Source organism: Nycticebus coucang, chromosome 1, assembly GCF_027406575.1.
Source record: "Nycticebus coucang isolate mNycCou1 chromosome 1, mNycCou1.pri, whole genome shotgun sequence".
Lineage (NCBI taxonomy): Eukaryota > Metazoa > Chordata > Mammalia > Primates > Lorisidae > Nycticebus > Nycticebus coucang.
Window position 1 is genome coordinate 48,113,351 of NC_069780.1, and position 22,331 is coordinate 48,135,681.

Genomic DNA, 22,331 nt, shown 5'->3' on the forward strand with positions numbered 1-22,331 from the left:
GAAAACAAAATAATACAACAGATCAATAAATCAAAAAGCTGGTTTTTCGAAAAGGTCAACAAAATAGATAAACCTCTGGCCAACCTAATCAGAAAAAAAAGAGTAAAATCTCTAATATCATCAATCAGAAACAACAAAGACGAAATAACAACAGACTCATCAGAAATCCAAAAAATCCTTAATGAATATTACAAGAAACTTTATTCTCAGAAATATGAAAATCTGAAGGAAATTGACCAATACTTGGAAGCATACCACCTTCCAAGACTTAGCCAGAATCAAGTGGAAATGTTGAACAGACCCATATCAAGTTCAGAAATAGCATCAACTATACAAAACCTCCCTAAAAAGACAAGCCGGGACCAGATGGTTTCACGTCAGAATTCTACCAAACCTTTAAAGAGGAATTAGTACCTATATTACTCAACCTGTTCCAAAATGTAGAAAAAGAAGGAAGACTACCCAACACGTTCTATGAAGCAAACATCACCCTGATCCCCAAACCAGGAAAAGACCCAACAAGAAAAGAAAATTATAGACCAATATCACAAATGTATATAGATGCAAAAATATTCAACAAGATCCTAACAAACAGAATCCAGCAACACATCAAACAAATTATACATCATGACCAAGTCGGTTTTATCCCAGGGTCTCAAGACTGGTTCAATATACGTAAATCTATAAATGTAATCCAGCACATAAACAAATTAAAAAACAAAGACCATATGATTCTCTCAATTGATGCAGAAAAAGCTTTTGATAATATCCAGTGTTCTGATCCTTCATGATCAGAACACTCAAGAAAATTGGTCCAGAAGGGACTTTTCTTAAACTGGTAGAGGCCATCTACAGCAAACCCACAGCCAATATCATATTGAATGGAGTTAAATTGGAATCATTTCCACTCAGATCAGGAACCAGACAAGGCTGCCCATTATCTCCACTGCTTTTCAACATTGTAATGGAAGTTTTAGCCACCGCAATTAGGCAAGAAAAGGCGATCAAGGGTATCCATATAGGGTCAGAAGAGATCAAACTTTTGCTCTTCGCAGATGATATGATTGTGTATCTGGAAAACACTAGGGACTCTACTACAAAACTCCTAGAAGTGATCAAGGAATACAGCAGCGTCTCAGGTTACAAAATCAACATCCATAAATCAGTAGCCAACAACAGTCAAGTTGAAAAAGTAGTTAAGGACTCTATCCCACTCACAGTAGTGCCAAAGAAGATGAAATATTTGGGAATTTACCTAACAAAAGACGTGAAAGATCTCTATAAAGAGAACTATGAAACTCTAAGAAAAGAAATAGCTGAAAATGTTAACAAATGGAAAAACATACCATGCTCATGGCTGGGAAGAATCAACATTATCAAAATGTCCATACTACCCAAAGCAATATATAATTTCAACGCACTCCCTATTAAAGCTCCATTGTCATATTTTAAAGATCTTGAAAAAACAATACTTCGTTTTATATGGAATCAGAAAAAACCTCGAATAGCCAAGACATTACTCAGAAATAAAAACAAAACAGGAGGAATCACACTACCAGACCTCACCTCAGACTTTACTACAAATCGATAGTGATCAAAACAGCATGGTACTGGCACAAAAACAGAGAAGTAGATGTCTGGAACAGAATAGAGAACCAAGAGATGAATCCAGCTACTTACCACTATTTGATCTTTGACAAGCCAATTAAAAACATTCAGTGGGGAAAAGATTCCCTATTTAACAAATGGTGCTGGGTGAACTGGTTGGCAACCTGCAGAAAACTGAAATTGGATCCACACCTTTCACCATTAACTAAGATAAACTGTCATTGGATTAAAGATTTAAACTTAAGACATGAAACTATAAAAATACTAGAGGAGAGTGCAGGGAAAACCCTTGAAGAAATTGGTTTGGGCAAGTATTTTATGAGAGAACCCCCCGGGCAATTGAAGCAGCTTCAAAAATACACTACTGGGACTTGATCAAACTAAAAAGCTTCTGCACAGCCAAGAACACAGTAAGTAAAGCAAACAAACAGCCCTCAGAATGGGAGAAGATATCTCTGACAAAGTTTAATAACCAGAATCCACAGAGAACTCAAACGCATCAGCAAGAAAAAAACAAGGGATCCCATCGCAGGCTGGGCAAGGGATTTGAAGAGAAACTTCTCTGAAGAAGACAGGCGTGTGGCCTTCAGTCATATGAAAAAATGCTCATCATCTTTAATCATCAGAGAAATGCAAATCAAAACTACTTTGAGATATCATCTAACTCCAGTGAGACTAGCCTATATCACAAAATCTCAAGACCAGAGATGTTGGCGTGGATGTGGAGAAAAGGGAACACTTTTGCACTGCTGGTGGGAATGCAAATTAATACATTCCTTTTGGAAAGATATATGGAGAACACTCAGAGATCTAAAAATAGATCTGCCATTCAATCCTGTAATCCCTCTACTGGGCATATACCCAGAAGACCAAAAATCACATCATAACAAAGATATTTGTACCAAAATGTTTATTGCAGCTCAATTCATAATTGCTAAGTCATGGAAGAAGCCCAAGTGCCCATCGATCCACGAATGGATTAATAAATTGTGGTACATGTACACCATGGAATATTATGCAGCCTTAAAGAAAGATGGAGACTTTACCTCTTTCATGTTTACATGGATGGAGCTGGAACATATTCTTCTTAGTAAAGTATCTCAAGAATGGAAGAAAAAATACCCAAAGTACTCAGCCCTACTATGAAACTAATTTGGGGCTCTCACATGAAAGCTATAACCCAGTTACAACCTAACAATAGGGGGAAGTGGGAAAGGGACGGGAGGGAGGGGGGTGGCGGGTTGAGGGAGGGGGATCGGTGGGATCATACCTGTGGTGCATCTTACAGGGGTATTTACGAAACTTGGTAAATGTAGAATGTAAATGTTTTGGCACAGTAACTGAGATAATGCCAGGAAGGCTATGTTAACCATTGTGATGAAAATGTGTCAAATGGTCTATGAAGCGAGTGTATGATGCCCCATGATCATATCAATGTATACAGTTATGATTTAATAAAAAAATAAATAAAAAAGATAATCTGCCAAAAGGAAAGTGATAGCAAATGCCTTCTCCTATTTCCTTTCACAGCTTACGTTTGCCTAATGTTTGTCCACGCTACCCAGTAGCATTAGTCATGATTGTGTCATCATGCTCTTTTCAAATAGGGACACAAAAAGAGGGAGACAATTCTTTTAACTTTTAACACATTTACTGCCATGTGAGTTGCATTTAACTTACTCTAGGTTTTTTTTTTTTTTTTTGTAGAGACAGAGTCTCACTTTGTCACCCTCAGTAGAGTGCTGTGGTGTCACAGAGCTCACAGCAACTCCTGGACTTAGGCGATTCTCCTGCCTCAGCCTCCAGAGCAGCTGGGACTACAGGCACCCACCACAACGCCCGGCTATTTTTTTGTTGCATTTGGCTGGGGCTGGATTTGAACCCACCACCCTCGATATATGGGGCCAGCGCCCTACCCACTGAGCCTTAGGCAATGCCCAACTTACTCTAGTTTTGAGGCTGGGGCCTTGTGATGTATATATAACTCACACGTCTTTTGGCCTATTTTGACCGTGAGGAAAATTTTGTTTTTTTCTAGTGTGGCAATGTGTTAAAAAGTTCTTACGTACTATCAATGTTTCCCTTCTCCATCTCCATCTTCATAACTGCCCTGAATCACTTCATGGCACCCAAGACCAATAGGGAAATAATTTCAGGGATGCACATAAGCATTTCCCCATCCACCAGGGTTGCAGTTTATCAACCTTGACAACAAATTCCTCTCCATGGTTCACCATGGTTTGCTTTTTTATGCCACAGAAAAGTTCTGGACATGCATACAGTGCTTTCTATAAATAACAGCTACACATTCCAGCTTTCGAAGGAGCACATTCTGCTAAACATAGACTGGAGACAAGTAATCCCTGTTTTTCTTGCTGTATATCATGGGTGCTAATTCAGGCTGAGTTTTCTTTATTCCTTCTCAGATTGGCCTTGGTTATTTTGGGTCTTTCCAAAAAGGTCACTATGTTGCTTTTAGTACTTCATAGTTTATACCCAGGCCAGCAGTGTCTGCAGTCAAGGGATTCTGCAGCCACAGCTGCATTCACCATTAGCTGGAAGGACCACTGTGTTGTTAGATAGTCTCATGGATATTCTAAAAACAAAACGCAGAGATTTGGGAGTCTCTTGGCACTTGCAAGAGCCAGAAGCCATTTGAAGGTTGAAGTTTGGATATTACTGTCCTAGAACTTCCCCCAAATGAGGCAGGAAGACAGACAACTTGGCATGAATAGTCACAGCTAGCCCACAAACTCTATGGAATATGTGACCAACACAAAAGGCTTAACAAGTGACTGTTCATTCCTCCCAGCCAAGGCCAATCCATGGGGATAAACTGGATGTTATGGGATGCAACTGGGTCAAATCTTTTCTTGCTTTTGGCTTGCTCATTTTTGATTTTACTTTTTTTCAAACCCAATGCAGATCTGGTCTCATACACAGTTTTAATGCCATCCTATGCCATTCTGCACCAGAAGTATGAGCTGGAAGTCTTCTGGAACTACTTGTTACTGGATCTTTACTTTAAATTATTTCTATAAGACCCTGTTCCTTCCTCTCTATAACCTCCCATTTAGCTCTAAAATGCCAGTAGGCCCATCAGTCACACCAAATCCACCACTGAAGTATTTGTGGTCTGCGCAGTACTTTTCAGCTTACAAAATGTGATGTCATATTTCTTCCATCATCAGTCCCCAGAATAACACCATGGGCAGAATTGTCATTTCCATTTCAGAATTGAGGGAACTGAAACCAAGCTGGTAATGTGAGTTATGAGGTCTGCAGAGGAGATCCAGAACCCAAATCCCAACCTAGTGCTCTTTCTGTTTTAACCGGAGTGTCTGGTGTCTTTTGTCTTTAGAACTCTTGTAGCTTGGTGTGCTGGAGAGGCCGCTGGATCTGAGCACCAGGACTCCTGCGGGTTGCTCTTTTTCAGCAGGGGAACTTGCAGTGGTTGCTGAATATCTAAGGAGCCTTAGTTTCCTTTCCTCTAAAATGAAGTCCCTCTTATCTCTAAGGCTCTGTGATCCAATGATAAGCAAATAAGGCCAACAGGAATCTTTCTTTTCTTCAAGTGCAAGTGTGATATGTACATTTTACATGCAGAGGAAAATAGAAGAGCTGAATACTTTTTTTTCTCTCTCTCTTACTTCCTCTCTGTCTTCATTTTTTTTCTTTTACCATTTCCTTAGTCTGCTACCTTCAGTGAATTATTTACTGATGTTCAAGTCCTTGTTTTTGTCAGCTGCTAAGTGAAGAAAATGGTGCTCTTCCTGCATGGTTTTATTGAACCTTACAGCTTGCCTTCATCAAGTAAGCCTTCGGATAGCATGTCCAGGTAGCATACCGAAGTTGATAGAGTGCTGGATTGACATGATTTTTTTTCCTTCTGATTTTATGATCTTCCTATAGAATTTTATTGGCTTCTATGTTTATGTTAAGCATAAAGATGCCAAGATTTTTTTCATTTTCACAAACAGAGAAAAAGAAGACTTTCTTGGGCAATTTTCACCTAGGGCTACACATCTACCTTTACTGTTCAATCAGAGGTCCTTCTAGTCTTTTCCCTGGACCAATTGCATCAGTATCAACTAAAAATATGCTAGTGATGCAAATTCTCAGACCCCACCTAGGACCTGCTGAGTCAGAAGCTTTGGGACTGAGGATGTGAATCTGGTTTAAAACTCTCCAGAGAAGTCTGCTCTACTCCAAAGTTTGGCAACTACAAATTGGGTTATTGTCTTATTAAGACATTTTTAACTCCTAAGTTCCTCAGCATGGTTCTGGGAGTGAAACCATTGAGAATATCTGTTATTGGAATGTAAGAAACTTCACAGGAGGCCAGTAAGGCATAGTTGTCACCAGACAATAACAATCAGCTATGTTGTAACATTCTGTTATCTTTCCTTACCTGGGACATACACTATTAATGTCCTTCATACATTTTAAAGATGTATTAAATCTTAGTCTATTGATTAGCATCAATAGATATTATAAAACTTACAAACATAACCTTAAGATACTGTTGATAACAAACTATGTTTGAACCTAAGTTCAGTTCCACTGGGGTTGGTCATTTTTCTGTAATGACCTCATTGTGCTGTTGCTACATAGTTAATCCAATTTTATCTCACAGTTCTTGAGTGATCTTGGGCCTATAAGATCTATCCTGCTAAATATTTCATCACATTGGAAACTCCTATTCCACAAAATTTTATAAAAGGCTAAACTTTATTACCTGGAGGAAAAAGTACCCTCCCTGAGGCACTAGGTCTGCTTTGTTTATTTAGTTAGTAGCAGAACTCTTTTCTGGAAAAGACACTCTGTTTTGATCAGCACTGTAATTTGCAAGGTTAACACTTACAAGCTTCCTAAATGCGGAGAACCAGGCTGAATTCAATACAAATATATTATTCATCTTTAGATGGCACAACTTGGGGTTATGCTGCTTAATGTCTGTGTGATTTCAAGCAAATTATTTAACCTCTAAGAACTCTGATTTTCCCTTCTGCAAAGTAGGAACATTATTTCTATCATGGGGACTCAGAGCCAGAATTCAGACTCTGGAAGAAAATTTCATTTGTTTTTAATGCAACTCAAATCTTTCCCTTCCCTAAGTTTTTCATTCTTTGAGAGGAAACCCAAGGGCTTTCTCCTCCCGTTTGTCATAGGAGATTATGGCATTTTGATATCTCTGTTGCAGACTTAGGTGTGAATCCCAAATTGTAACATTTACTAGCCATGGGCCTTCGGGTAATTTACTTTAACCTTTTAAGGTTTATCCTTTATCTATGAGGTGGTAATAACAACACCTATGCTATGGGGTTGAGATGTAAACCTGTATACCGTGTATTCTGGTTAGCCTGGCACATAATATTATCACTGCAATTATTGTTAGAAATCTCCTTCCTAGCATACCTCAAGCTTGATGCTGTGTCCTCTGTTTGGACCAGAATAGTCATTGCTTTTTTTTATTATAATGAGACAAAAATTATGAGACTCAATTTCCTTTACTTTTTTCATTATTAAACTCAGTGCAAAGCTGTATCTGGCTATTTCCCACACTGTTTGTAGCATACTTCTTGCCAATTACAATGGGATTTCTTAATTGATGATTCTGAACTCTGAAACTAGATGGTTCATTTATGGGTAGATGACCGAGGGCTCTGTCTCAGAGCTTGGAGCTTGGAGCCAATCCCATGCAGACAATTGGGTGGCTTCTCTCAGAACAGAAATTATGGGCCATGGTATAGGTAACAAAATTTTTTTGCCTTACATTGAAAGAGAACTTCCTCTCCCCTCTACTTTTCATGGAGATAAAAGCATGATTCCTAAACAAAGTGGTTTTGGGCGGGGGGCGGGGGCTCTGCTAAAGGTAGAAGTTCTCTGTCATTGTAGATAGGTGGTATGCATACCTTACTTAAGAACAACAGGTTGTAATTGTGGTGCATCAATTCCATTTCTTACCAGTAAAAGGATAAATCTTTACATGTAAGTGTCAGAGGGTCTTAGGTCCTTTGCAGGGTTTTTCCTGAGGGCTTCTCTTCATAATTCTTGCAAGCTTATTCTGAAAATAATAATGTGTATATGTACATGTATAATACTTAGGAAGTACTAGTTCTCTTTTTTTTTAAATTTCAGGTTAATGTGAGGGTACAAACAAGTTGGTTACAATGTTCACATCTGTTAGGTAGAGTCCCTCTTGCTGTTGTGCCCCGCACCGAAGAGGTGTGCCATATTCCCTCACATTGTCCCCATTAAGTGGGAACACACCGATTCCCCTCTTTTCCTCCATTCTCCCCTCTCCCGTATGCCCCCTTCCCTAAACTGGAATTGAATTGAGTTTTTCTCTTATGTGAGTGTGTATTAGATTGTCTACTGGTTTCATATTAGTACTGAGTACACGGGATACTTGCTTTTCTATTCTTGTGATACTTTACTAAGAAGAATGTGCTTCAACTCCATCCAGGCTAATGCAAAAGAATTAGTAAAGTCTCCATCTTTTTATGGCTGAATAGTATTCCATGGTTAATGTTAATCCATTCCTAAGTTGGTGGGCATTTAGATTGTTTCCACATCTTGGCAGGTCAGTTTACAATCACTTAGCTCTCTTCTCTATATAATCCAGGATCCTCAAACAGGAACAGGGAAAGACTATTTACAAAAGCATAAGCTGGGTGAAGTGGGAGATGCAGGGGATGGGGAAGTATCTGGTGGCAGCAACAGCAGGGCCATTACCACCCCTGGGCCTAAGAGGCAGGAGGAGGGAGCAGTTAAGCCAGAAAGAGAGCTTATCTTCAGTAGGAAAATGCAGAAGACACCTGCAAAGCTAGGCTCTTCCAACCTGGCTCCATGGTGCCTCCCAAAGCTGCCTCCCATTGGCCTACTGCTGCCATCTAAAAAGTCAGGTATTCATATCCTGGGGCTACTGTACCACAATCTGGGTGGCTTAAAATGACAAAACTTTATCGTATCACCCATCTGGAGGCTAGAAGTCCAAAATCAAGGTGTCATTGAGGCCATTCTCCATCTTAAAATTGTAGTGCTGTGGTTCTCAAACCCCAGGCTGCAGACATATGTGGCCTGTTAGGAACCAGGCCACACAACAGGAGAGTGAGTGAAGCTTCATCTGTATTTACAGTCGCTCCCCATGGCTGGCATCACTGCCTGAGCTCTGCCTTGTGTCAGATCAGCAACAGCATTAGATTCTCATAGAAGCATGAACCCTGCTGTAACAAGGGATCTAAATTGTGCTTTGTATAAGAATCTAATGCCTGATGATCTGAGATAAATATAATGCACTTAAATCATCCCTAAATCCTCTCCTCCCACTCCCCACTCTCACCCTCCTCCATCCCTGTCCTCGGAAAATGGACCCTGGTGCCAAAAAGGTTGGGAACCACTGCTATCGAGGAATCCTTCCTTGCCTCTCCCTAGATTCTGGTGGGTTCCTGGAAATCTTTGGCCTTCCTTGGCTTGTAGATGCATTGCTCTCATCCTTCGTTTTGTACATTCTTCGTGGATGTAACCTCATCTTAACCAAGCACATCTGCAATGACTCCAGATAATATCATATTCTGAGGTCTTAGGGATTAGAACTTCAACATATCTTTCTTCAAGGGACACAACTGAACCTCTACTAGTCAGTGTTCCAGACTACAGGCAGATGGAGAAGGGTGAATATTGGATGGGGAGGAAGAGAGAATTAGCATGCTTTCCTTTCATCATGTCCTCCTTGGTTCATACTCCTACATGTCCCAAACTTTGACCTCTCTTCTTAAGCTTTATTTTGCTTTTTATTAAAGTATGAGGTTTATGGTACACAAACAATAAGAACATAGCTTGAGAAATGTCTAAAATTCAACAGATTTATGTAAACAGCATCTGGATCAAGATACAATATTAGCACCACAGAATATCCCACTCACTCCTATATGGTCATGACCTCCCCCAGGACAACCATCACTCTGGCTTCTAACACCCAGACTCACATTGCCTCTTTTTCAACATCACACCACATAAGTGGAGTCATACAATAAGCACGCCTTTGTGCCTTTCTTCACACAACATTGTGTTCTAAGCATCATCTGTGTTGTTATGTTTAGTTGTACATCATTCATTTTCATTCCATTATGGGAATATGCCACAATTTATTTATCATTTCACTGTTGACAGGTACTCAAATAGATTCCAGTTGGGGGAATCTGATGAATTGTGTTGCTATGAACATGCTCATACATATCTTTCAGTGAAAAGTATTTGCTGGTAAGTGTTTACGTTTATTTATTTATTTATTTATTTATTTTTTTGAGACAGAGTCTCACTCTGTTGCCCAGGCCAGAGTGCCATGGCATCAGCCTCGCTCACATTCCTAGGTTCAAAAGATCCACCTTCCTCAGCCTCTGGAGTAGCTGGGAGTATAGGTGCCCACCACATTGCCTGACTAAAATTTTCTATTTTTAATAGAGATGCGGTCTTTCTTTGCTCAAGTTGGTCTCAAAGTCCTGAGCTCAAGTGATCCTCCCACCTTGGCCTCCCAAAGTGGTAGGATTACAGGTGAAAACCACCTTGCCTGGCCTGTGCTCATGACTTTTTGACAAATATCCTAGGCAGAATTATTTGCATCCTCTTTGATGGTCTCAAAGTGAGCACTCATTACATGAGTATGGGCATGTCTGTCTCCTCCCTACCCCATAATGTGATGATGGCAGCTGAAAAGACATGGGCATCTGGTGCTACCAGGGTGGGTGTAGTTATGATGCTAAGTAAGGAGAAGAGAGACTAGGTGAAACTGAGCTGTGAGCTGGATCTGATTGGCAGTTTTGAATCCTTGTGAGTCTGTGAGCTCTATGAGGGCAAAGATTCTGCTTTTCATATCTTAGAGTGTGCCTGCTACATACTTAGTACCTAATCAGTTTGTTGATCAATGAGTGGATGAATGAACAAAGAGGAAAGCAGAAACACCAACAATTAGGACCAGAGGATGGACTAAGGTCTGATGAGAGGCAGCTCACCTCCAGAAGTCTGACATCCTGGTGTCACCTTGTGTTACCATCTCCTGGCCTACACCTGCTCACCCTCAAGGTCCTCACATTTAGGTCTCTGCAGAGCTCATTTTGTCTTTTCGGTAGTGTCGTCACTATCCAGGTTCTTCTGACCATGGCCTTTATGCACATTAGGAATTCTTTCCGATTCTTTAGTATTTCAAATCTTTCTTTTTCCCTTTAAATTTAGACATGACTCAAGTTTTCTTTACCCAAAATACAGTCTTATTTTATGAATTGATGATTTACATTTATTGCTCCCATTCTATCTTTTCTCCAAACTTACAGCTGTTCTCTAAATTCTCCAAGAATGCCAAGGCCTCCACATTCTCCTGGAACCCGAGCTTCCCAACCTTGGGGTTCATCATAGTTACTGTCTCTGGGAACTGTACTCATCTTTTTCCTTACTCAGTCAGCTGTCTCTATTGATTCAATATTTCCCCTTTAATGTCTTTCTTACCTATTCCATAGTTACTATGATAATCACCTCATACCTGTGTTCACAGCAGCCTCTTAGCTGGTCTCCTTATCTCCATTCCCCCACTATTTCAATTTATCCTTCATACAGAGAATAGTTTTCATCACCTGCCCATGAAATGAGAACTGCCAACAGATCCAGCTCACAGCTCAGTTTCACCTAGTCTCGCTTCTCCTTACTTAGCATCATAACTACACCCACTCTGGTAGAACCAGCTGCCCACATCTTTTCATTTCAGCTGTCACCATCACATCTTTGATTGCTCCTCATTTGACAAGAGCTCTGAATTTCCAGTATGAAGCAGACTGGATTCTAAACTGGCTTTCTAATAACAAGGTAGAGACAATCCCCTAATACAAGATAGGAAGGGTATTTGACTAGCATTTGCTATTTGGATCGCATTGTTATCTTTAATCTACAAAACTTTTAAAACTTAGGATTCAGGTGGTCAAGCAGGTATTTTGCAACCCTAAAAAGTGTATGCTAATGCTGCAAGTTCTGCTTCACACACAAGCATATTCACACAATTAGATCATGAGTTAAATTTTAATCACATCAATCATTTACAAATTATGTGGGTTCAAAGTGTGAAAAATAGCCCAATTCCTTTTTTTTACTTTGAGATAGACTCTCACTCAGTACCCTGGGTAGAGTGCCATGGCATCATAGCTCTCAGCAACCTCAAACTCTTGGGCTCAAGAGATCCTCATCTCAGCCTCCCAAATAGCCTCCCAGGTGCTTGCCACAACAACTGGTTAGTTTTTCTATTTTTAGTAGAGATGAGATCTTGCTTTGCTTAAGCTGGTCTCTAACTCCTAAGCTCAGGCGATCCACCCACCTTGGCTCCCCAGAGTGCTAGGATTACAGGCATGAGCTACTGTGTCTGGCCAAATAGCCTTATTTCTAAGCTAAGTATGTTGGAAATCAAGCCACTTAACAGTGCCCAAGCAGGTAATCATTTGAAAGTAAATTCATAGCTCACTTAGCTACAATGTAAAATAAGACATCATTTGTATTTCTGCAAAATGACTTCAGCCTTAAAACCCAAAGGTTAGAACTCAATGATATTTTGTCAGAACACGTTTTAATTTTTACAGCAGAAACAAGACTACTGCCATTGTACTATTTATGGTAGCCAATTATCTCTTTATAAAAAGAGGTTTCATATAACCTATTTTAGGAAAAAGAGTGAAGAATCTATTTTGGCTTTTACTGTCCAGAGATTTTGCTCCTTCATCTTATATGATAGTTATAATCAGAGTGGAGTTTTTGTGCATGGCTTGATTCAGAGGAAGTTACTGTAATTCAGAGAGGATATTAATCTCTGCCAGTCACTAGTATGAATATAGCTCAAGATTGGTCAATGATTCCTTGTACTGTTTCCAGGAATAGATTAGAATAAAGCCTAGTGGGGGCAGGGATGGCTCGGCCATCTCAGGGCAGTAGCTTTGCTTCGTGAATACTAGAAGAAAAATTCAGGTTATGCACATTTGCTATTACTTGACTGTGTGGCCAAACATTGCTTTGTGGGTTTCTTGTCAATGAAGCCAAGGATGTTCCAGGGTGTCAATTTGATCCCTTGCTTTATCAAAATGTCATCCTAATAATCTCCATCTTAGTTTTAGTCTCAGCTATGCAAATGCTCCCGAATTTTCTGTCTTCAGTCTTCAGAGGGCTGTGTTAGAATTGTAGCCAGTGACGAGGAAGACATAGAGACATGCTGAACCAGCTTTGGAAAAGGAGAGCTTGGCTTTCTGAGTATTAAATTGATCTTTCACAGATTCTCGACTGAACTGAAATTTCTACATGTGAATGTAAAATAAGTTGAAGTTTTAGCTAAAGAATTGAAGTATTCTTCTAAGGCTACTGTGTAAAACTCTCCCTTCTTGTTAAAAAAAAAAATCAATTGTAAGAAGCAGAAAGAGGGAGGGAGGGGGATGGGGCTTTAGTGTGTGTCACACTTTATGGGGGCAAGACATGATTGCAAGAGGGACTTTACCAACAATTGCAATCAGTGTAACTGGCTTATTGTACCCTCAATGAATCCCCAACAATAAAAAAAAAAAAATCTATTGTATTATAACTAGCTAATTGCTTTATTAATAAGGATAGTGGCATACAAGATTTTTATAAGTAATATATTAACATTCAAACAATAATTATTATAAATCTTAACAAGTGGGAACCTTATGGCCCAGATAGTGAGATGAAAGTTTCTATAAGGCATCATGGGTAAGTAAGCTCACAGAAGGCCCAGCAGTGCACAGTGATGTTACTAGATGAAAGACATAACATAATATCTATAAACAGAATCCTGGGCCTTCTCAGTTATTTATAAACTCTGTGTGGGATTGTGATAAAGATACTTTTCCACTGCTTGAATCTAAATACCTTAAGAGTTTGTCTCTTTATTAATCATTGACATCATAGATAATGCGTCCTAATACATATGCTTTCTATGGGGGGTGCCACTGTAGCCAAAATACTTCACAATGTATATTTAGATTCTGTAGAAGTAGTTCAATATAAGCATGGACCTAGTTTATAGCCTGTAGCCATCGTAGGTCCATTCATCAAAAGTCAATCCGTTGAAATTGCAATTTATTACATAGCCAATTTGCCAAAAATCATTGTAATATCTGAATAGGAATTTTAGTTGCTGATTATAAAACACTCAATATTCGTGCTGATATGCCATTTGAAGAATTAGGGGGAAAAACTAACTAAAAATGCTTAAAGTTTGAAGAAATAGGAAATGTCACCCAAGAATCAGTCCACAAGTCATAAGAAATGCTAAAAGTTTGGTTTCAAACAAGGGGTCATTGGAATATGTAGACTTAGAGACAGTTTGTTAAAAGACTTACTGGGAAAATTTTATAAAGGGATGGAAGAGCAGGAGGATACCCTGAGGGAGTACTATAATGGAACATGTGAGTAGTCTGAGTGGAAAATAAATGAACTAGAGTGTGACAGGAGAAACCACATCACCTCAAATGTTGGCTACTAGTTGTTAAGAAAGAGTTGCATGTTGATAGGCTACCTCAGAAACTGGGAAAAATATCTCTAAAATGCTGTGTTACTGGGAAAATGTAAAATGGAATTCAATGAAATTCCTAAATAACCTTATTGATTTTTCTCAATTTGAAGAGTTTCACAGTGTAGCAAACTATGTAGTTGGTTTCGTTTGTGTTTTCCTGAACATTGCAACAGAATTAATATAACTCAATAACAAGGATGCCTCATCCCTTGGCATCTATGTTGTGAGCTGATGTACCCAATGAATAATGGAATTGCTATTTGCATTCCAATGCAGATACTTCTGTGCAGGGTAGTGGCTGTCCTAGAAACTCAGAAGTCCAATTTTGGCTGCTTGGTGCTGTCAATAAATTCCCATAGGCCCAGATAATTTGATGATACCAGCTATCAGAACTGTCAATGCCACTTTCTTAGTTATTATTAGTAATATTTATTATTGTTATGTAATATTCATAGCAGTTCCTCATATGTTAGCCAAACAATGGTGGAAATGTATTGGCAGCATCCAGGAAGCCCAACCCACAGGAGACTATGGGTGGCCTAGAGGAGGGAAGCTACCTTGGGCACACACTAAACAAGGTGGTTCGAGGACCACATTTTCTTTTTTACCCATCATTAACACAATGAGAAGTCACATCTGCAAAGCCTTTTCTTTTAAAGTGAAAATGTAGAAACCATTTGACAAGCAAAATAAGAAAATGAATTGATTGCTTTTATTTCCTCCCCTAGGATTTTGGGTTTATTAAAGGGGCAGAGAGCAGAAGAATGTATTTGAGGGGAACATTTTCAGATCAAAAGTGAGATAAGTGGTCTGAATGTTGGGAATTCTGTTAAGACGGGAAAAGAAAGTAGATGCTGTTTCACTTAACAATGTAACAAAAAGCTAAGTAACTAGTCATACATATCACAAAACATAAAGCACCTTCTACTTCCCTATACCCTCCATGATAGGTCAATGAAAAGAAAGCCAATGGATGACTTTCTCTCAAAAAAAAAAAAAACCCAGAATGCAGAATATACTCATAATCTACTCTCTTTTTATTTTGCTAGAATAAAGGAGATGCAATTTTGTATAGACTTAAAAATGAACAAAGTAATGGAAACGAGAGTAGTCTACTGTAAAAAAGAAGCCAAACAGGAGAAAAATTCAGTTATTTTTGGACTTTTGAAGAACCCCTGAGACAGGACAGACTGTAACCTCTCTGTAGACATAGCTCAGATCTGTGAGAATCTCTGCCCTTGCATATGAATTATAAGCAGCACTGATCAAAGTCTGCAAATATGAGAATTGCACAGTATCAGTCTCCCCAATGAGCTTTGTTGTCTAATTACAGAAAACAGAAACAAAGACATAAAAAGGCCCAGGACACTGAAAAACTTGTAACGACTGTCACTGATGGCATCTGCCTCTATTTCACTCTGATAGATCCCGTGGTCCCTGCCACAGACCCTTTCGTGATCTAGAACCCCGCCCCACCTTTCCTCAAGAGTCTCAATAACTGTATAGCATCAGACTAGGTCTCCAGCAGAGACCTGCAGAGTGAGGCAGAGAGACTGAACAGGAGGCTCGTGTCATGGAGCTTGGTATTGCTGGGGGATCATAAGACCAGAGAAACTATCATTTCCTGGGATATATCTTTCTAGGATACAAGCACTTGATATTTTGGTGTTTATGAAATTATCTCACAGAGAGAAGGAAAGCAATTATCTACCAGAGTAATTTCAAATAACAGCATTTTAAAACTCAGGGTAACAAAAACCCAGGGTAAAGTGGAATCCATTAATGAGTCAACATGACAAACAGAGAAATGAACACACTCTTCTAAAGCGATGAGAAAGTGTGTATGAAATGCCTCTATAATATGCACAACACTTTACAGATTAAGAAAGTCCTGTAAAATCTGATTCCATCCCTATGGGAAATTAGGATTTATATTTTATTTGTTTATAAAAGCCTCTTAAGTATGCATAATAGGTATGTTTATGAGTGAATGTGTTTATATGCAGTGGTGTGCTGGTACATCAGATCTCCTAAAAATAAAAATAAAAAACACCAAATGAATGCCAATTTTTAGTGCTTGCCAATTTCAGTGGTGTAAATACTCCCACCATGACCATCGCCAGATGCAGAATGGAGAAGAGATGTGCACAGTTTTCTCATGAGCCTGTACAAGGCAGCTCCACAAATTATTGGTGTCCCAGATCTCTGGAGAAGAAAGGCCAGCCAGTCAGGCTACCATCCGGAAGGCTTTAAGGGGGGAAGGTAGGATTTAAGTAGGCCTGGTTTATTCCCTGCCTCTGCCTCTTTTTTTTTTTTGAGACAGAGTGTCACTTTGTCACCCTTGGTAGAGTGCCGTGGCATCATAGTTCCCAGCAACCTCAAACTCCTGGGCTTAAGCAATTCACTTGCCTCAGCCTCCCAAGTAGTTGGGACAACAGGCACCTGCCCTGCCACAACGCCCAGCTATTTTTAGAGATGAGGTCTCACTCTGGCTCAGGCTGATCTTGACCCTGTGAGCTCAGGCAATCCACCCACCTTAGCCTCCCAAGCGCTGGGATTACAGGCATGGGCCGCCATGCCCGGCCTGCCTGTGCCTCTTCACACTCTAGCCTAGCCTGTGACTATAGCAGATAACTCAATAAAGAAACGTTTGCTGGATAATAAAAACAATTGTTTAGGTTGAAAGGAAAGAGAAGGTTTTTCTGGGGAAAGTTTTTTTCTTAAAAAGCAAAAACAAAGACGAAGAGAACAAAATATAGCAATGAGTCACTTAACAGTGGGGATGTGTTCTAAAAAATGCACCACCAGGTGATTTCATCGCTGTGTGAACATTATGGAGTATACGCAAATATTGTGTCCTACCCACCGAGGGTATGTGGTATGGCCTAATGGTCCTAGACCACAAACCTGTACAGCATGTCACTGTAGGCGATTGTAACATAATGGTGAATATTTGTGTTTCTGAACATAGAAAAGATACAGTAAAAACATGGTGTTATGTTTTTACTGCACCACCATTGTCTATACAGTTTGTTGTTGGCCAAATTATCATAGGAAGCACATGACTAGATGACCAAATGGTAACATCTAGTAAAGCTGGTGATAGATGCATACATATAGTTATTATGTATTTCATTTTCTGCTTTCTTTTGTATATTTGATATATTTTATAATTTAAAAATATTTAAATTTTTAAAAACCAAGAGAAAATGGGAATTATGTGAACAAAGGCACAGAAGTAGGAATGAATGCGAGCTGGTCACTTTGATCAAAGTGAGTATGGCCGGGAATAGCAAAAATTCGGGGTTGAATGTAAGAACACAGATAAATGGGAATCTCGCCCCAGTTAACTGCTGTTTTTCACACTTCTTTTTAAATGATGCTAAAGAACTCTCTTCTTTCCCCTTAAGACTCATAATTCATTTGTTAAATTTTGGATTTCTGTATTTGTGGAGAAGAATTATTAACACTAATCAAATTTAAATTAGATGGGGGAAAGAAACACTTAATCTTATTCATAGGGGAATGGACAGCTTAAATAAATACACTTGTTATGTGAAATTAAATCAATGGCATTAAGTAGTGTTTATTAATGCAGCTGCCTCTACACTGGACATACTCCAAGTTATCCAGCTCCTTTTCCCTGTTTTAAAGGGATACATATTCTGACGCGGTCTCAAATAGTGTACAGTTGGAAAAATATATAGAATGACATAAAGCCTTTGGAATTACAGTTCAATATTCCATCATCACATAATACAAAGAATAAATCATACGTAAATATACACTGTGTTGTAAGTCTTTTGTTGATAAACAGAAAAAGAACAAAATATAATAATTATTGCAAGCTTTCGTTCAAGGCGCTGGAAATAATATAGAGAAGGGCATTCTTCACTCTGCTTTGTGTATTTCACATCGCTGTGTTAGCATCTTGTAGTATTAAATAAAACCTTAGAAAATAACTTGGAACACTAAAGCTCTCCAAAAACATTCACTATATCTTCAGTGCATTCTACACAATGCGCTCAGCACCCTGTAGACATGCCGTCACATCACAGTAATAGGAAAACAACAGCAAATGCTTGCTCAACACACAGGATTTCTACAGTTGAGAATAAGACTGACAATATTTTTAGGCCCTTCTTCTAAATCTGTATAAATGATCTACATTAGAACATATGTTAAAATAGAGGCTCTCATGGAGGCTATCTATTGAGAAAATGGGATCACAAATCCGTCATAAGAAACAATTTTCAAAAAGGGGAATTGATAAAAAGTGTAGCAAGTTACATATAATTGGTACATATGTTATACACAGTCTGCTGTGTTTAATAGTCATTCAGGGCATGTTGTACTATTCTCCTGCATTTTCCTTATAGACATCTTAGTCTGAGCTGAATCTCATTAAATTCTTTCTCTAATTCCCATCAGTATCTTCATACATAGTTATTTCCCCCCTGTTAGACTTTCTGAGTTTGCCTTTATTAAAGTTTTAGAATATCTCAAGGAATAAAACATATGCTAGTTATCATGGGATTTTGCCATTCACATGGTTTTCCTCCTACCAAAAATTAAATAATAAAAATTATAAAAAGGAAAAAGCTTTTCTTCCCATTCTGTTCTACTTCGCTTACCAAGTTCTGATGTTTTTTCTAGCCACCATTTATTTTCCTTCTTCCTTGTATTGACAACCTTCAGAGATACCCAGGAATGATTCCCTAGTAAGTTTCTCTCAGCTGATGTGTTTAGCTACTTTTGTTTCATTGATATTTAAATGTAGTTTCCAGAAATACAGATTTAAGTGCAGTACTCCCGATGTGGTTTAATAATAGGTCATGTTATATGACATGAGTGTTTTCCTGATTGCTAAAATGCAGTATTGTGTTCTCAGCACAGTAGGGTACCAAAGTTTTCCCAATCATCTCTCCTTCAATTCCAGGCTCTCTTCAACCTGTTCAATGGTTTGTATCCTTATTTTCAATAATAGTTCCTTGAACATATAATCTGCATATTAGATGCTTTCCTTTCACTTATACTTTTCTAGTATTTGTGCATTTTTAAATCTTTTTATCAAATACCTATTCTGTACCTCCATTTTTTTTATTGTTGGGGATTCATTGAGGATACAATAAGCCAGGTTACACTGATTGCAATTGTAAGGCAAAGTGTACCTCCATTTTAACAGCTCTATATTTGTTAAGATAAGATTGAGTCAGATATTTTATTGATCTTGGCATTGCTAAGATTCAGATTTTGGTGCATCCTCTGAGGACTGGACAAAAGATAATCTAGAAATTATGCACATTTAAATGAAAATAACATATCTAAATTAAGATGTAGAATTTAGGATTTCATACTAATGAAATGTTTTACATGGCTTTTTATTTTATTTCTTGATGTATCTTTCAAACAAAAGGATGATACACGTATATGAGTTTTGAGACTTGAAGATGTGGAAATAGTTAAGCAGTAACTTTTCAAACAGCCAGAACACCTTTAAATTCAGGCTTCTCAGGCTTGGCGCCCGTAGCTCAGTGGTTAGGGGACTGGTGACATGCAACAGGTTTGAACCCGCCGGGGCCTGCTAAACAACAATGACAACAATAACAAAAAAAATAGCTGGGTGTTGTGGCAGGCACCTGTAGTCCCAGCTACTTGGGCGGCTGAGGCAAGAGAATTGCTTGAAAGCCCAAGAGTTTGAGTTTGCTAGTGAGCTGTGACACTATGGCACTCTACCTAGGGTGACATAGTGAGACTCTGTCTCACAAAAAATAAAAATTAAAATTAATTAATTAATTAATTAATTCAGGCTTCTCAGAAATCTTACATCTTTAACCTCCACTTTTTGGATATGTTTAAATAATGCCAAAATAAATATATTTTTTACATAAGGTAGGTAGTAATCACTCATTGGAAATTCTAGTTTAAGAGGGAGTTCAAGATGGTACATTTTTGATATTAAGGAATTAAAATTTATTTTAAGATTTCATTTTAATGATAAACTTCTATTCTTATTATTATACTAAAGTAGCATGACTTATATATTGCAAAAATTACAGAGAAAAACACTTAGAAAAAAGTCAGTTAAGAAATTTCCAGTAAAGTTCAGTAATAAAATCCCTCTAGCTTCATCCAGATCCATGTCCACAATAATATTCATAAGTATTTGCCTACATTCCCTAATTTGTATTTCTAGCCCAGACCTGTCCTCCAGGTCCAGGATACATGTAGATTTGATAGCACCATTTGGATGTCTCAAAGAAATGTCACAGTTTATACACTCTCAGCTGAACCTAAAGTTGTCCTCCCCAGACCTGAGCCTTCTCCAGTGGTTCTGTCTGCAGGGGTGGACAGCACCACCATCTAAGTAGCAGTGCAGAGCAGAATCTAGGGGTCAATCTGGGCACCTTCTCTCTTTTTTCCACATCTATCTAATGAATCACTCAGTTCTGTTGATTTTTATCTCTTAAATAATCTTTACACTCTGTGAATCATAACTTTCATCCACTTGAACCACAGTCACCATCATTTCTTCTTATCAATAGGAATGACTAACTATCCAAGTTTGCCCAGAAATAAGGGGGTTCCCAGAATAAACTGCAACAATCCTAACCAAACCAAGATAAGTAAGTATGTTGCCCTAATTATTGACCTTCTTTCTTCCACTTTTGCCTTCCTGAAATCCATTCCTATGCTCAAGCCAGAGTGATTTATTTAAAATGAAAATTAACACAGTGTAAGGGCTCAACTGTAACTTAAACTTTAGCTAACAAATGCAAAAATGTAACCTAATCATTTGTACTCTCATAATAATTGAAATAAATTAAAAAGAACTAAAAAATAAAATGCCAAAACAATAAAGAAAATGAAAATTAAGAGCATGAGATCTTACTTCACACCTATAAGAATGTCTAAGTGTTGGTGAGAAAACAGTGGAACTGAAACTGTCATACACTGATTATGGGAAATTTCTTATTAAAAATATATAATTTGGAACATAAAACCCACTTTGGAGAACTGTTTGACAGTTTGATTCAAAATTAAGCATACACTTACCACTTATCATCCACTGTTATGTTTATCAAAAAAATATATATCCCCCCAAAACAAATGTTCATGGTGGTCTTATTCACGATAGCCCAAGAGTGGGAACAAGGCAAATGTCCCTCAACAGATTAATGGATTAGCAACTTGAGATTTTCCCAAAGAACTGAATACTATTCAGCAAACACAAACAACCCCCCCCCAATAATTGATATATGCAACAACATGGATGAATCTCAAAAACTTGCTGGTAAAAGAAACTAGTCATAAGGTAAGATTCCATTTACATGTAATTATAGAATAGACGAGAATAGGATATACAGTGACAGAAGGCAGATCAGTGGCTTCCTGAGGCTGGTGTGTGTGGGGGGTGTCACTGGTACTAGAAAGGACATGAGAGAACTTTCTGGAAGCAATATTTATATTTTGCTTTTCATGGTGGTTACAAGCATACATTCATAAAAGTTTATCAAACTGTATACTGAAAGTGGATACATTTTATTGCATGTAAATATTTGGGGATTAAAAAAAATAAAAGTAAATAATTTTTTAAAACCCCAAGAACAAAAAACATATAAATCTGATCATGTCACCCTCCTATTTAAAGTACTTCAAAGGCTTCCTATTGCTTTTGGAATAAACATCAACATCGTACCATCTGGCCCCACCTGCTGCCTCTCTGCTCCCATCTCATGCCACTTCCCCTACACTTTCTATGATCCAGCTCCATACGTCTTTTTTTAGGGGGTCCATCATTGCATCTTCTACCCTCTTCTCCTTCTGCCCGGAATATTCCCCATTCCCTGGTTCTTCAGAGTTAGTTAAAACCTACTGATTCTTCAAGTAGAAACAAAACTGCCACTTCCTCAGGGAAGCCTTCCCTGACCTCACAGATTGCATAGTGTCTGCCTAGGATACACTCCCATTGCACCTTCTTTGTAATAAAAGACTCTTTATAGCATTTATTGTAATTTGTATTTATATATCTGTGGGACATTTTGACCGTCTACCTTCCCCTTACACTTAAAGCGCCAGGAGGATAAGACTGTCTGTTCTTCTCAGAGTTGTATCCCCAGGACTTACATAATTCTGGGCTAGAGTAAATCCAGTAAATATTTGC